Genomic DNA, 12,971 nt, shown 5'->3' with positions numbered 1-12,971 from the left:
GTCTATAACTCCAGTTCCAGGAAATCCAACACCTTCCCTCTCTGGTCTCTGAGGGCACCAGGCATATGGTCCACGTAGAGATAGGCAGTCAATGCACCCATATACATAAAATAAAATTTAAAAAAAATTTTCCTACCTAATTCTAGGGAGCAGGTTTTAAAACTATAATAACATGGAAAGCTAGCCTGTATACAGTGTAAAGGGAGTTGTGCTTTCCTAAGTAGAAATGACTGATATGGGTGTCATCTCAGAATCACCACATCAGTCAACACAGACATATGCAAGAGGGAGGTAGGAATAGAGGAGGGATGCTACACATCAAAACGGTCAGTTGCTAATGACACTCACTCTATGCGAGTAACACAGAAGTGGGCAGCTGCCCTCAGAAGCTTCTGCCTTCTCACTTAACCTGGACCTGATCAAGAACCTGACTCCAGAAAACCAAGTGGCAGACTGTGCACAGCCCAAGTTCAAGATAGAAACCACACTTTTCCTAGAAGCCACCAATATGTCTGAAGAGGAACAGAAGACACAGACCTTCCACAAGTTCACCTTCCACAGAGTGAACCTGGACCAACCGCTGGACATGTACCAGCCATTGATGCAGCTGTACAGCGCCCGATAGAGGCAACGCCGGAACCGTGGCCTGCGGTGGAAGCAGCTCTAGTTTCTCAAGCATCTGAGAAGAGCCAAGAATGAGGCGCTACTCATGGAGAAGCCCAAGGTGGTGAAGACCCACCTGAGGAACATGATCATCCTGCCCGAGATGGTAGGTCACTACCTGGATGAGTTCTCCATTACCTACAAGTTGGTGAAGGACAGCTGGCATGGCATCGATGCCACCCATTCCCCTGGGGTTCATCCCCCCAAGTAACTGTGGCCATTAAAGACTCATGTATAGAAAAAAAAAAAAAAAGATAGAAACCACATGATCTAATCTAGACCTTTGCACATGAAAAAAAAAATGAAAAATAATTATTAAAAACGATGGGAAGGTCTTAGGCCTTATATGTCTCTGCCTTTGTTCTCTGAACTCAGCAAGGAGCTAGCTATCACAGAGGAGTATGGAGCAGTAGGTGACCTCTCCTGGGAGTCCTGCTTCTGAGTCCCCTTCATCTCTCCCCTGTAGACTCTGATAGGAATGTCCTCAGTGTCAGGCATTCCCTCCTTGTCTTCCTGTTCCAGGTTGCCCATTTTTAAAGAAGATTCCTACACTAGGTGTTGTCTTTTCCACTCATTTAATGACTGCACAACCTTTTTCAAGTTCACAACCTTAGTAGTATGCTGTGATTACCTCTTGGTCTTAGGTGTATAGGTGTCCTAGCTGAATATTTTACTCCCTAGTCACTGCCCAGAATATATTTATATAGTTTTAGGGAAGAAATTCAATAACAAAAATTGCATTTATTTGTTTATTTATTTATTTGCAGACATGGTATTGCTTTGTAGCCCATGATGCCTGGAAGTCACAACATAGCCCAAACTGTCCTCCAAATCATAGGATTCTCCTGCCTTGCTTTCGCTACTGCTGAGATCACAGGCATGAGCCTCTTTGTACTGCCTTCACACTCATAAATTTTGATCTCTTGACCAGCTGATGGGGGTTAAACAGATGTGCTTCGCTGCCATATGCTGGGAACCCTCTCACCACCACAGGAGTCAATCTCAAGGGAAGAGGGTTTGTATTTCTCCCTCACTGGCAAGACAGCGTGAGCATCCTGTGGTTCTATGATGCTGGCACCATGGATCTTAGTTAATAATAGCCTTTAGAGACAGCAAGGGGTAGGGGAGCCTGGGCTAACTCCCCCTTCGCCTCCCCCCCCCACCTTACTGGCTTGCTCTCTGACATGTCTTGCTTTCCTCTTAGTTTGTCCTGCCCTACCTCTGTAAAGACAACCTCTCAAAGATGATCAGCCAATCTTATTAATTGGAAGGAAAAACATGGAATTTACTTTTTTTTAAGTAACCTACGCTTAATCTGCCCCCCCCACAACACCCCATGAGATAAATTTTACAAATAGGCATAGAAATCACATTGTGACTGGTCTATTCCCATGGCTGATCAGGCTTCAGTAAGAACTGTATGTATCTTTGTTGCTATTAAAGTTGGATATTTTTCTTTTGGTTTGTAAAGGGTGTGATAATCTTCAGGATGAAAGACATTGTGTAATGGGTATAATTATTATTACTATATTTAATGCATTTTAGTACTTAACTTTTTAAAACACTCTGGTAAAAGTCATTCGTTTACTTTCCGACATGGAGAAACATTAACATATTAGTACAGTCATAAATGTGTTGTGCTATAGTTAAAGGGTTAGCACTGGAAGCATTATAGTAGGAACATATGATGGGTAACTGCAGACAGTGAACATCCTGGGTGCATACATAATTCTCCTTGGATACCTCTGAGTATCTCTCCAGATCCTGGGAAACAGCAGGCACCCTATCTATGCCGAGGATCTTCCTGATGGTGAATAGGACTCTCTGAAGTATTTGGCTTTCCCATTAGTAAGATTCAAACGATGCTAATAAAATATTTACTAGCTATTACTCTTCTTGACCCACTAGCAGAGTTCACTAATGGACTCAGGCTTCCTAAGCGGGAAGCTATTTCTTCATCGTCTAGACCAGCAGCTTCCTTCCGCACAGGCATGTCTGTAGTCCAGAGATCCAGAGTCCCAGTGTCATGTCTGGAACTGAACTAAATGACCCGTCTTCCTGCACCACACTCTCCACCTATTATCTCCAGTTAGAGACTAGAAGACACATTTACAGTGTACTTCACAGTCAGTAAGGCTGCAGAACCTGGCTTGCAAACAGAGAGGAAGGAGGTAGTTGAGGCAAAGTCAGCACCTCCACCATGCTGATGGTGCTTGAGCAAACAGTGCTCAGAGGCCATTGGAGCAGCTGCACTGAGGACTCTCCTGCTATTATTGCTGCTGTGAACATGGAAAGGGTAACCACTGTCTCCATTCACTACCTCAAGGCTCCCTCCTCACTTCTGAACTCAGGTGTGGGACATAGTCTTCTGGACTAGGATCTTTGAATTTTAGTTTCCATAGGATGAGGTGGGTGTGGCCCCTCTTCTGGGACTCAGCACTTCCAAGGTAGGGAATTTCTTAAGGACCAGGGACTGGAGGAGGCCAAAGTGGGAAGAATAAGCCACTTGTCATCCATATCTGTATGCAGGAAATATGCAATCTCAGACACGAGTCAGACACATGTGGTGTGCACTGTTAAATCCCAGGGTCTTGTTCCAACTTCCTAACATCTATGAAAAAGGCTTTGCTCCTTCCTTCTCTCTAACCCTTCTGGAAAATCTTCTTTAAAATAGTAATTGTTCAGCAAACCCTGTTTATTATGAGGCGTCTTTGAATGAGGGAAGCAGAATGAAAGTGTATGTACATTGACAGTTATTTATAGTTTTACATTACAGAGGATTTTAGACCATGGGAAATGGTGAGGTTGAAACCAGAAAAGTACACACAATTAGAAACTCAGAATCAGGCGCTATGAAATGTGGATGTAGGAGCTGGAGAGAGGGCTCAGGGATTAAGAAGGACTTGAGTTTGGTTTTCAGCATCCATGCTTAGAAGCTCACAACCAAACCACATGTACTTCCATCTCCAGAGGAATTTAATGCCCCCTTTTGGCCTCCATAGACAACTGCGCTCTCATGCCTATACCCACACAGACCATGTCCTTTTCCTCTCTTCCTCTCAGTTTCCCAGAAATCATCCTGTGCCTGGGAACACAGCAGCAACCATGGTAATGGCATCAGAGATGGCTCCTCCAAGGGCTAGAGAGACTGCACTCTCTTTACAAATAAACAAGAACTAGGGAGACACTAAGAGCTAGAACAATGTTCTGTGCAGAATTTGAACCTGACCACAATACTCCCCATCAGATTCTTGGGAAGCTGAAGAAATCTCAGCTGAGCTGAGTCAGGCAGGCTGCCATATCTAGGCACTCACTTCAGAGAGCATGGATGTGGATGGAGCTAAAGCCACATCAATATCAACACATGATTAGCAAGAAGTCCATTGGCAAAGAAAAGCCAGAAACCCATTTTCTGTCTGGGCTACATACAGCAAACAGGGCATGCACAGAAGCCTGGAGGCCCAGTCCTTTTGAGCAAATGGCCTTCCCTGCTCAGTAACCTACTCCCAATCTCAGAAATGTTTCCTCTTTGTTAATAGATAGCTTCTGTTTTTACTGTCTTACCATGTGTCCTTGGTACAACCCTTTGTCCTGGGACACAAGAACCTGGGAACTTCGGCAGCTATGACAGGACCTGGAATTACCTGTCACCTCCAATGCATTTCCCTCGGAGTTAGCATACATCTCTGTGATGACAAAGGAATCACAGGAATGACCTGCAGTGTGCAGACCAGTGACAGCACTGGCCAGGTTGAGGTGGCTGGACCTGGGGTCACATTTCTGTCCTCACTTCAGAATCTCCAAAGATACTATATGAAAATCTTCACAGCATCCAGAGAAGCAGATTCATGAATAAATAAACCATGCCACAGAAGGACTGAGTGTAGCTGGAATCACACTTCTTATGATATAGTATTTACCTTATTTACCCTTTTCAACACATTTTTTGCTCTTTTATGAAAATGACAGCCATTTTTAAAGTACACACTCCTTTTTAAATTTTAATTCAAAGAGACACAAAGGGAAAGAAAGATGTTAAGTGGAATTAAATGAAAGAAATCCCAATTTGTTTTTCCTCTGTCTATAACTTGTGTCCCTTAGTACAGGTGGAGTTTTCAGGACATGCCCATGGGCAGAGTTCTCAAGACACACCCATGGGCTGCATTTTCAGGACACTACTGTTTCTATGCCTCATACCACTGCAATAGAATGGAGTGGACATTTGCTTTCAACTCACTTGAAGTAGCTTTTAAAGAACCAGTGCTTGGAGGTGATCTAGAACCTCTTCGTCAATTTGCATGCTTCCTACCTTCAAAGCTGCCCTTTCTTTGTAATGTGAACAGCTCCATGGTAGGCACAGGCCTCCAGTTCTCAGCCAGGACAACTACCATGGGTGAGTCCTTTATGGGCAGGGCTACCTTTGTGCACTCTTGTGGACTGTGGCCTATTGCGGTAAATAAGGGTCAGGATAAACAAATAGGCCGAATAGATGTTTATTCAGGGAGAAATAACTTACAACCTAGACAGATGAACACCAGGAAATTCAACCCGATCCTCTCCTGTCCGAGTCACGCCAGAAAGAGAGCGCCTTCCTCGCCCCCTCCGACCTCCTCAGGTCACCTCCGCCCATCGCTCCACCCCCCAATGGGCGTGGTCAGTGCTACAGAAGGACTACCTCACTACAATTCCCCTTTTAGTCTAAAGAAAAGATTTAGGCTTAATACAAAACTATATACAAAATAGTGAATAACAAGTGTGCTCTAAGAAAAGGAAAATCGAGAACAAAATGACCTATATATCTAGTCCTAGGGTGAGGGCATAATGGAGTTTACAATAGAGTTGTCCTAAGCTGGAAAACGTAAGTCTAGTACCTAATATATCTAACTAGGAAGAGAGAATAATAGTTGTGATAGTTTAATCTTTAACCTCATCAAGACTTGAGAAGGAAAATAACAATACTAGAGTAGACAGGAAATGCGGATGGACAACTTCCAAAACGGTGCAGCAAGGACAGAAACAGCAAGCCACCTGAACAGTCACCCTAGGTCTCACAGCGACGTTGGTACACCCAGATTTGGCTAAGGCCAAGAGAACTTGACAGACCACAACAACAGCAGGGAAATAGAATGGCTGTCTTATTCTGACTTGGCAAGGTCAAGCAGTCTTCTATATTTGTCTCCTGTAAGCACATAGGACTGTATGTCCAAATCAGTGGTCAAGGTGGGGGCAATTCTATGCCCAACAGGCCATTAGCTGAGGCGAGATTGAACTCCAGCAGGAGCAACAACAGTGTCCAACATATTTTCGGGAAAGTGCACGGTGCTGTCAGGAGCAACAGTGTCTCATGTCAATGGAGTACTAATATTAAAACATTTAAATGTCATGTTCTGTATGTCTATGAAGGATTGAAGATTAAGCATCTATGTCTGCTATCTCTAATTGTACTGCCCTAGATAATCTTTCTAAAAAGATACTAAAACGTTCTCTAGGTCCTTGCTTTATCTTGGTATAAGGTTCTATCCTCTCTCCTAATTCATGAACCTTATCCCAAGCATTTAAAGCTGCTGTACTGCATAGAGACAAGATGTGTTCATCATAGGCAGCTTGGGTTTCTGGGTCAGCATAGAGACCCTCACCAAGAATTTTATCTTGGGGAGCTTTATACCCTTTTTTTAAGCCCTGAAGTTTAAGAGCTTTTGCTTCCTCTCTCCATAAAGCCCTCCATTCTATTTGAGAGGCGCTTTTAAGGACAGCTGATATTAATTGATCCCAATCCTTAGGGGTTACCTTGTTATTCCATGCCCATGATTCTACTAATTGCTTCACATAAGGTGAATGCATGTCATAAGAGACTACTGCTTTCTTTATACCTTTTAAATCTTTCATACGTATTGGTTCCCACTGATATGCAACGACACCTTTTGGATGTTTCTTCGTTGTTGGCTTTTCATGAATAGATACAGGGAAAGCTCCCCTGACCCTAAATGGTGTGGAAAATTTTAAATCTTTTTTATGCCCTATTACCTGTAGTTCTTCTTCTGATGTATCAGACTGAAGGTCTTCTAAAGCCTGAAATCTATTCACCATTGTTTCTTTGAGTGTCTGAACTTCTTGAATCAAATAACTTTCTAGAGACTTCATTGTATCAGTCAGTTTCTTACTTTCTCCAACTACAAATGATTCCATGTTTTTAATCTTATCATCCTTAGATATTATCTGAATGGCGTGTAAACTGCCTTCCAGAAACAATGTTCTATCTGCTAGCTTGTCATTATCCTCAGACATGGAAGAGATTCTGTCATCTAGTCTTTCTATCTGATGTTCCAGTTTTTTAAACTTATTAGTAGCTTTCTCCGACCAGGAGTGGGCTGTTTCTGCTAGTTTGTTAATGCATTGCATTGTTTCTGTTCTGGTTATTGAAGTATCTGACATTAAACAAATTATACCTTTCAGCTCGCCAACGCCATCTTCAATATTCTGAATCTTTTTTTCTATATTTTTTATGCTTTGAATTCTATCATTTTCAATGTTTCGAATCTTAGTCTCTATGCTTTGAATTCCATCATTTTCAATGTTTTGAATCCTTGTCTCTATGTTTTGAATTCTATCATTTTTAATGTTTCGAATCTTTGTTACTAAGTCTCCCATAGTTTGTACAAGTTCCTTATTGTTTGCTGTAATCTCAAACCATTTTTTTAAGAATATCATGTTAATGATGAAACCCATTGCTATTACAAAATAAAAGTATATATTGGTCCAGTCATAAGTTTCTTCTGCTAAAATCCCTTCTACATATGAAGTAAAATAATTCCTAAAGTTCTGCATAGTAAAATTATCTGCCATAGTTATAGAACAATTTATCTCAGATTTTATATCAGCTTAAATTGCAAAAGATGTTACAATTACCTTAGGTGTAATTCTGCTGTCCTGGAACTTTGATGCTTTTAGTTGTATATCTCCGCTTGTGGTAGCTACGCCTGGAGGTGTGTTATCAAATAGCGCCTAGCCGCCCAGGCTCGTCTGATCCCGGTTCCTGTAAAAAGTTCTTAACAAACTATGGCAAGCAGAATTTTGTTAAAAGGGGACTTTTGGAGTTACTTGTAACACAAGACGAAACGCGTGCAAGCCGGGCGGGTGCCGCCGGGTGGGTGCCGCCAGGCGGGTGCCGCCGGGCGGGTGCCGCCGAGAGGCTCTGCGCGAATGCAAAGTCCCGTGCGGAAATGGGCAAAAAATGTTAAGCGGTAAGTGCCTTCTCAGGTCTGCTTTAGCGGCAAAGATCTCCTTTGCAGTAAGGAAGAGGCAAATGTCCCAAAGCTGTGGTGAGTCCACCTGGTTAAACCCTGCCCGTTGGGGAAGGTGGGGAGGGGGGGGCGGCTTCTGCCGCCTGGGGGCAAAACCCAGGTAAATCCCACTTCTGACACCAGATATTGCGGTAAATAAGGGTCAGGATAAACAAATAGGCCGAATAGATGTTTATTCAGGGAGAAATAACTTACAACCTAGACAGATGAACACCAGGAAATTCAACCCGATCCTCTCCTGTCCGAGTCACGCCAGAAAGAGAGCGCCTTCCTCGCCCCCTCCGACCTCCTTCCTCAGGTCACCTCCGCCCATCGCTCCACCCCCCAATGGGCGTGGTCAGTGCTACAGAAGGACTACCTCACTACAGTGGCCTTCTAGGTCCAGCCTTGTGCTGAATTGCCCTCCCATAAAGACATAGGCTGGAGGTGACTCAGTGCTGACTAGTGAGGCTAGCCTAGTTCCCAGTGCTAGGACTTGCTAAATTTTTTCTTTTTTCTTTAGAGACAGCTGTGATCCCTGTAGCTAGCGGGCCTTCTCTTTTTGAAGATGTTTGCCATCTTCCCTCCAGTTTGCCCTCTCTCCTCCAGGTGTGCCCTGAATCCTCAGAAGGGTTCTTTGATTCTTTGGCCAGTTCCACCATTCTTTGTCTCCATTACAGCTGGCTGTTGAGAGGCACCAGACATGCAAGCCTTGGAAGGGCTGGTTAGACAAGAAGATTGTCTTAGACAAGGTATATTCCAGGGTGCTGCTGACTATGTTATCTGCTAGGGGCATGATCAGTTCTGGCAGCCTTTCATTTCCTAGAGTCCTCTAAGCCCTCCTTAGGAAGCATGTGTACTTTCTCTCACTCAGGGTGGCTCTTGGTGAGTTAAGTTCCCTGGCTTCTGTGGTCCTTACTCTGCTGTGCTGTCTGTCTCAGAACATGTACCCTCCTTTCTTCCATCCCAGGCTCCATACCCTCTGCCCTCTGTTTGCCTTTTGTTCCTGTAGCCATCAAAGACTCTGCTTCCAAAGCCAGATCACTCAGGAGCCTGCTGGAGAAGGCAGCCATCCCAAAGCAGGCCATTGCTGGATCCAGTCCACCTCATGCTAGTACCTCAAGGTGCCTCAGTTTCTCCACTGGGGGCAGTGATGATCTGGCTCTACCTGTTTTTAGAAAGCATGCTCTTAGTTGATTGAACACTTAGCAGCAGCAGCAAGTGCTTAGTAACCAGAAGATACTTCTGCTAGCTATGTGTATGTGTGTGTGTGTACCTCTGTCTGGGTGAAGGGTCTCTTCGTTTCTGTGTATGCATGTGTGAGTCTGCATTAGTGTGTGCATGTGTGCACAGTCTCTCTGGTATGTGTGTACATGCACTCTTGCTCAGAGGTGTGTGAATGTCCATCTAGGAAGGTGTAGATACATTTGTGGTTAGCGTACCTAGGAGGAACTCACTTCTTTCCCCTCTCATTCTACAGCTTCTTCCAGGACTCAGTTTCCCTCTGGTCTCCTTTACCCTATGCCCTGTGTTGTTGAGACATATGGCTTCTCCCCCTCTGCATCTACCCCAAAGTGACTGTGACACTGACCTCCTCGAGGGAAGGATCCCTGTCGTATATTTGTACTTTCCTCCCCAGAGAGCTAAGGCTGCCATGATTTTTCCTGAAAAGCAACAATACATACGGACAGAAAGAACAGCTGTGTGTGTTTGACTGTGGGAGGCAGGCCCTGAATCGCAGGCCAACCAAGGCTACCTCAGGGAAATGCATATCCAGTCCTAATCTAAATCAATGGGGTGCAGAGCAGTAAGACCTCAAAGGAAATGGAGCTTCAAGTCATACCCCAGGATGGTTCACCTTTTCAGCCCCCCATCCCACCTCCTACTCCCTTGCCCCCAAACTTTGTTATCATTGGGAAAACCAACCTACAGGTGTTAACAGGCTTGGTTCTTCTAAGACACAGCTGTTGCGGAAGCAACTGGGCCTGGGGAAGCTAGCTCTCCCAGCAGGACCTGTTTGCTTCTTCTGGAGCACTCAGTTGCTGGAGGCATGGGATGGTTCTGACTTCAAATCTTCCTTCCCTAGTTTTCTCTGTCAGGAACTAGACTTCAGAAGGACCAAATAAAAACATTAAATTTCCTTCAATGCCAAATGAGTTCTCTAGGGCATCACTGAGTTAGTGTTGGGCCTTAGTATTCTATTTCTGCTCACTGAGCATAGCTTTCAAGGAGTAAGTGTGTCTTTCAAACAAATCTGCCTCTTTACCCCCAAAACAGTCGCCAGAGTGAGGAGTGTTTGACGGTGGAAGCAAAGCTTCTCTGGGGCCCATGAAGAGTTGTCAATTAGTCATAGGTAACCCTATGGCCACTGAGTTGAATATTTAGAAGGTGACTAAACTGTCGATTACACTGTAGTCAAGCTGTTATCTGAGACCACAAAGGGCAATGACGTCATCCTTCACTCTCCCTCCCAGAAGCCTGCCTTGTCTTTTCCAGGGAGGTGTTAAGTGTGAAGAAAGGGCACAGGAGTTAGGGCTGCCAGGTGACTGGGGTGATGGTCCCTAGATCACATGTGCAGTGCTTAGAAGAATCATACTGTGACATCTCCCTGGGCCAGATAAAGAAAACATCAGTTTCCTTTGTGTTGGGTCTTTCTGTCAATTAGAAGAGTATCTGCAGGGATAAGAACAGGATGTTTGCCCTTAACTCTCAGGAAACACACCTTGAAACCTGAGAGCAGAGAGTGATGAGGGCAGAAACCCCTCTCTCCAAAGACTCTGGGGCTTTATCATGGAAGGCTATCCAGAAGAGAATTAACTGACACTTGCTACTTTTGTTTAAATGCTAAAGGTGTTTACTGAGGAGTCACTCAAGGGGTCAAGAGATTAGTAACCCAGTAGATGGAACCCTTGGAAGCAGGCCTTTTAGGGGAGGTAGCTCAAAGCACGTCTGGGAAGGCGCTTGGTAGTCTCCTGAAGGGGGCAACTTGATGCCTGTGTGAGCTGCAAACTCTTGAATCTCCCCTCTGCAGGTAAGACAAACCCTTCACTTTTGGCTTCCTCCAGTCTAGAGGGAACTCAGCCCACCTGAAGTCACAGAAGGAAGACAGACAAGATTAGATGGCTCAAGACCCTCATTGTGCTCTCCTCCTTCCAGTCCTATAATCCCCTCTCCTTAAAAAAAAAAAAAAAATAGGGTCTTACCTTGTGGCCCAGAGTGCGGGAATTCTGGATTCCCCCCACCTTCTCCACCACACCCAGCTGCAACCTTTCAGTAGCTTTCTTTTATGCTTTTATTTTGGAACCCTGAGTATAGAGATCTAGGACTCACCATCCTCATCCAGGGAAATCAGGACGGGAACCTGGAGACAGGAGCTGCTGCAGAAGCCATGGGGGGGGGGGGTAGTGCTGCTTACTGGTTTGCTCCCCATGGCTTTGATCATTTGCTTTCTTACACAAGCCAGAGCCATTTGTCCTGGGGTTGTACTGCCCACAGTGGGACGAAACTCAGGAAATACAAAGCAAATTCACTTCCTCTTCTTTTCCTTGTGTATTAAAATCATTACTTTTTGAAAACAAGCGAGGTATCTGGGTTTTATGAGCATTGTTAAAAAATGGAGAAAACAGGGTGGAGGTGGGTGGGAGGAGAAAACCTTCATTGATAATCTTTTCTAGAGGTTATAGGTTGGAATGGCTGCTGGCAACCATGCATTTGAAGACATGGATGCCTCATGCTTGACTGTAGAGGTCCCTGAACTGTACAGCTCCCAGAAAGGTACATTTATTTTCAGACCAGGAACACAATAGCAATTTTTCTGATCCCTCTGGCATTATGGGGTAAATGCCATAGACAAATAAAAAAAAAAAAAAAAAGTTCACATTCATCTTGATACAGGAGAACTCAGAGCCTTTGTTTGTTTATTTTGAAGCAGGGTCTCATTGTATAACTGGATGGAAATTTACATGGCCCAGTGGAGGTCTTTTGTTGTTGTTGTTTCTCAAGTTGGGGTCTCTGTGTAGCTCTGGTTATTCTGGAACTTGATGTGTAGACCAGACTAGACTTGAACTCAAGGAGACCCACCTACCTCTGCCTCCCAAGTGCTGAGATTAAAGGTGTGTGCCACAACTCTGCTCAGTAATAAGTAATTTGAGTCCCCATAGTGGTTTTCTTCATGGATGCAATAAACAAAATCAAACCAAATTAATAAAACCAGGTTTAATCTCAGCAAAGTATTCCCAGGTGACCTGGTGGGGGGAGGGGGAGCAGGAAAGACTTCACATGGCAGGTCTATGGACAGGAGCTTAAATTCCCTGTAGGCTCAGTCATGAGCAGCTGGGGTGGGGAGGCGCTGCTTGGTGGGCTTTGTGAGAGGGACACAGGGTTTGGAGAAGGAGAGGGAGCTGAGGCGGATCTTCCACGGGAACACCCAGGATGGGCTTGAATTCAGATAATCCTGCCAGCTGGGATTATAGGAATGAGTCATCATGCAGGCTCCATTATTACTAGCATGTTTAAAAGTCTCCCCTGGTATGATACTGTCACACTCACCAAACGGAGAAACTAAGCATATGCATGCCAAGGACTTCTTCAGAAACAACTTTACTACCTTCAGTGAAAATCGTGTAGGTTGGCCAGATGTTCCACTCCCGAGCATGTACCCTGAGGACTCCATGGCTGCAAACTTTCCCTCAGCATCATTCACAAGAGCTGAGGATCCAACATGGATGTCCACCTGCAGGGGATGGATAAAGAGAATGTCTCTCTCTCTCTCTCTCTCTCTCTCTCTCTCTCTCACACACACACACACACACACAGAGAGAGAGAGAGAGAGAGAGAGAGAGAGGAATGCATTTTAGAAGAATGAGTGAAACTGGAAGTAATCGTGTTAAGCAAATTAAGCCTGTTTTAGAAAGATCAAAGTATCATGCTTTCACTCCAATGATGCGGATCCTAGATTTTTATAGAGACACACAAAATTAAGTATGTAGGGAGATGTCAATGGGTGTGCTCAACATAATACATACCGTA

General features: G+C 44.5%; 1 pseudogene; it reads left to right on the top strand.

Moving 5' to 3' along the window:
- Positions 1 to 508: 508 nt before the first annotated feature.
- LOC127237620 (40S ribosomal protein S15-like) lies at positions 509 to 874 on the top strand (annotated as a pseudogene).
- The last annotated feature ends 12,097 nt before the right edge of the window (positions 875 to 12,971 follow it).

This window comes from Phodopus roborovskii, unplaced genomic scaffold (genome assembly GCF_943737965.1).
Source record: "Phodopus roborovskii unplaced genomic scaffold, PHOROB, whole genome shotgun sequence".
In the NCBI taxonomy this organism is placed as follows: Eukaryota; Metazoa; Chordata; class Mammalia; order Rodentia; family Cricetidae; genus Phodopus; species Phodopus roborovskii.
The sequence above is the reverse complement of the archived record's forward strand: the minus strand, read 5'-3'. Positions and strand labels throughout refer to the sequence as shown.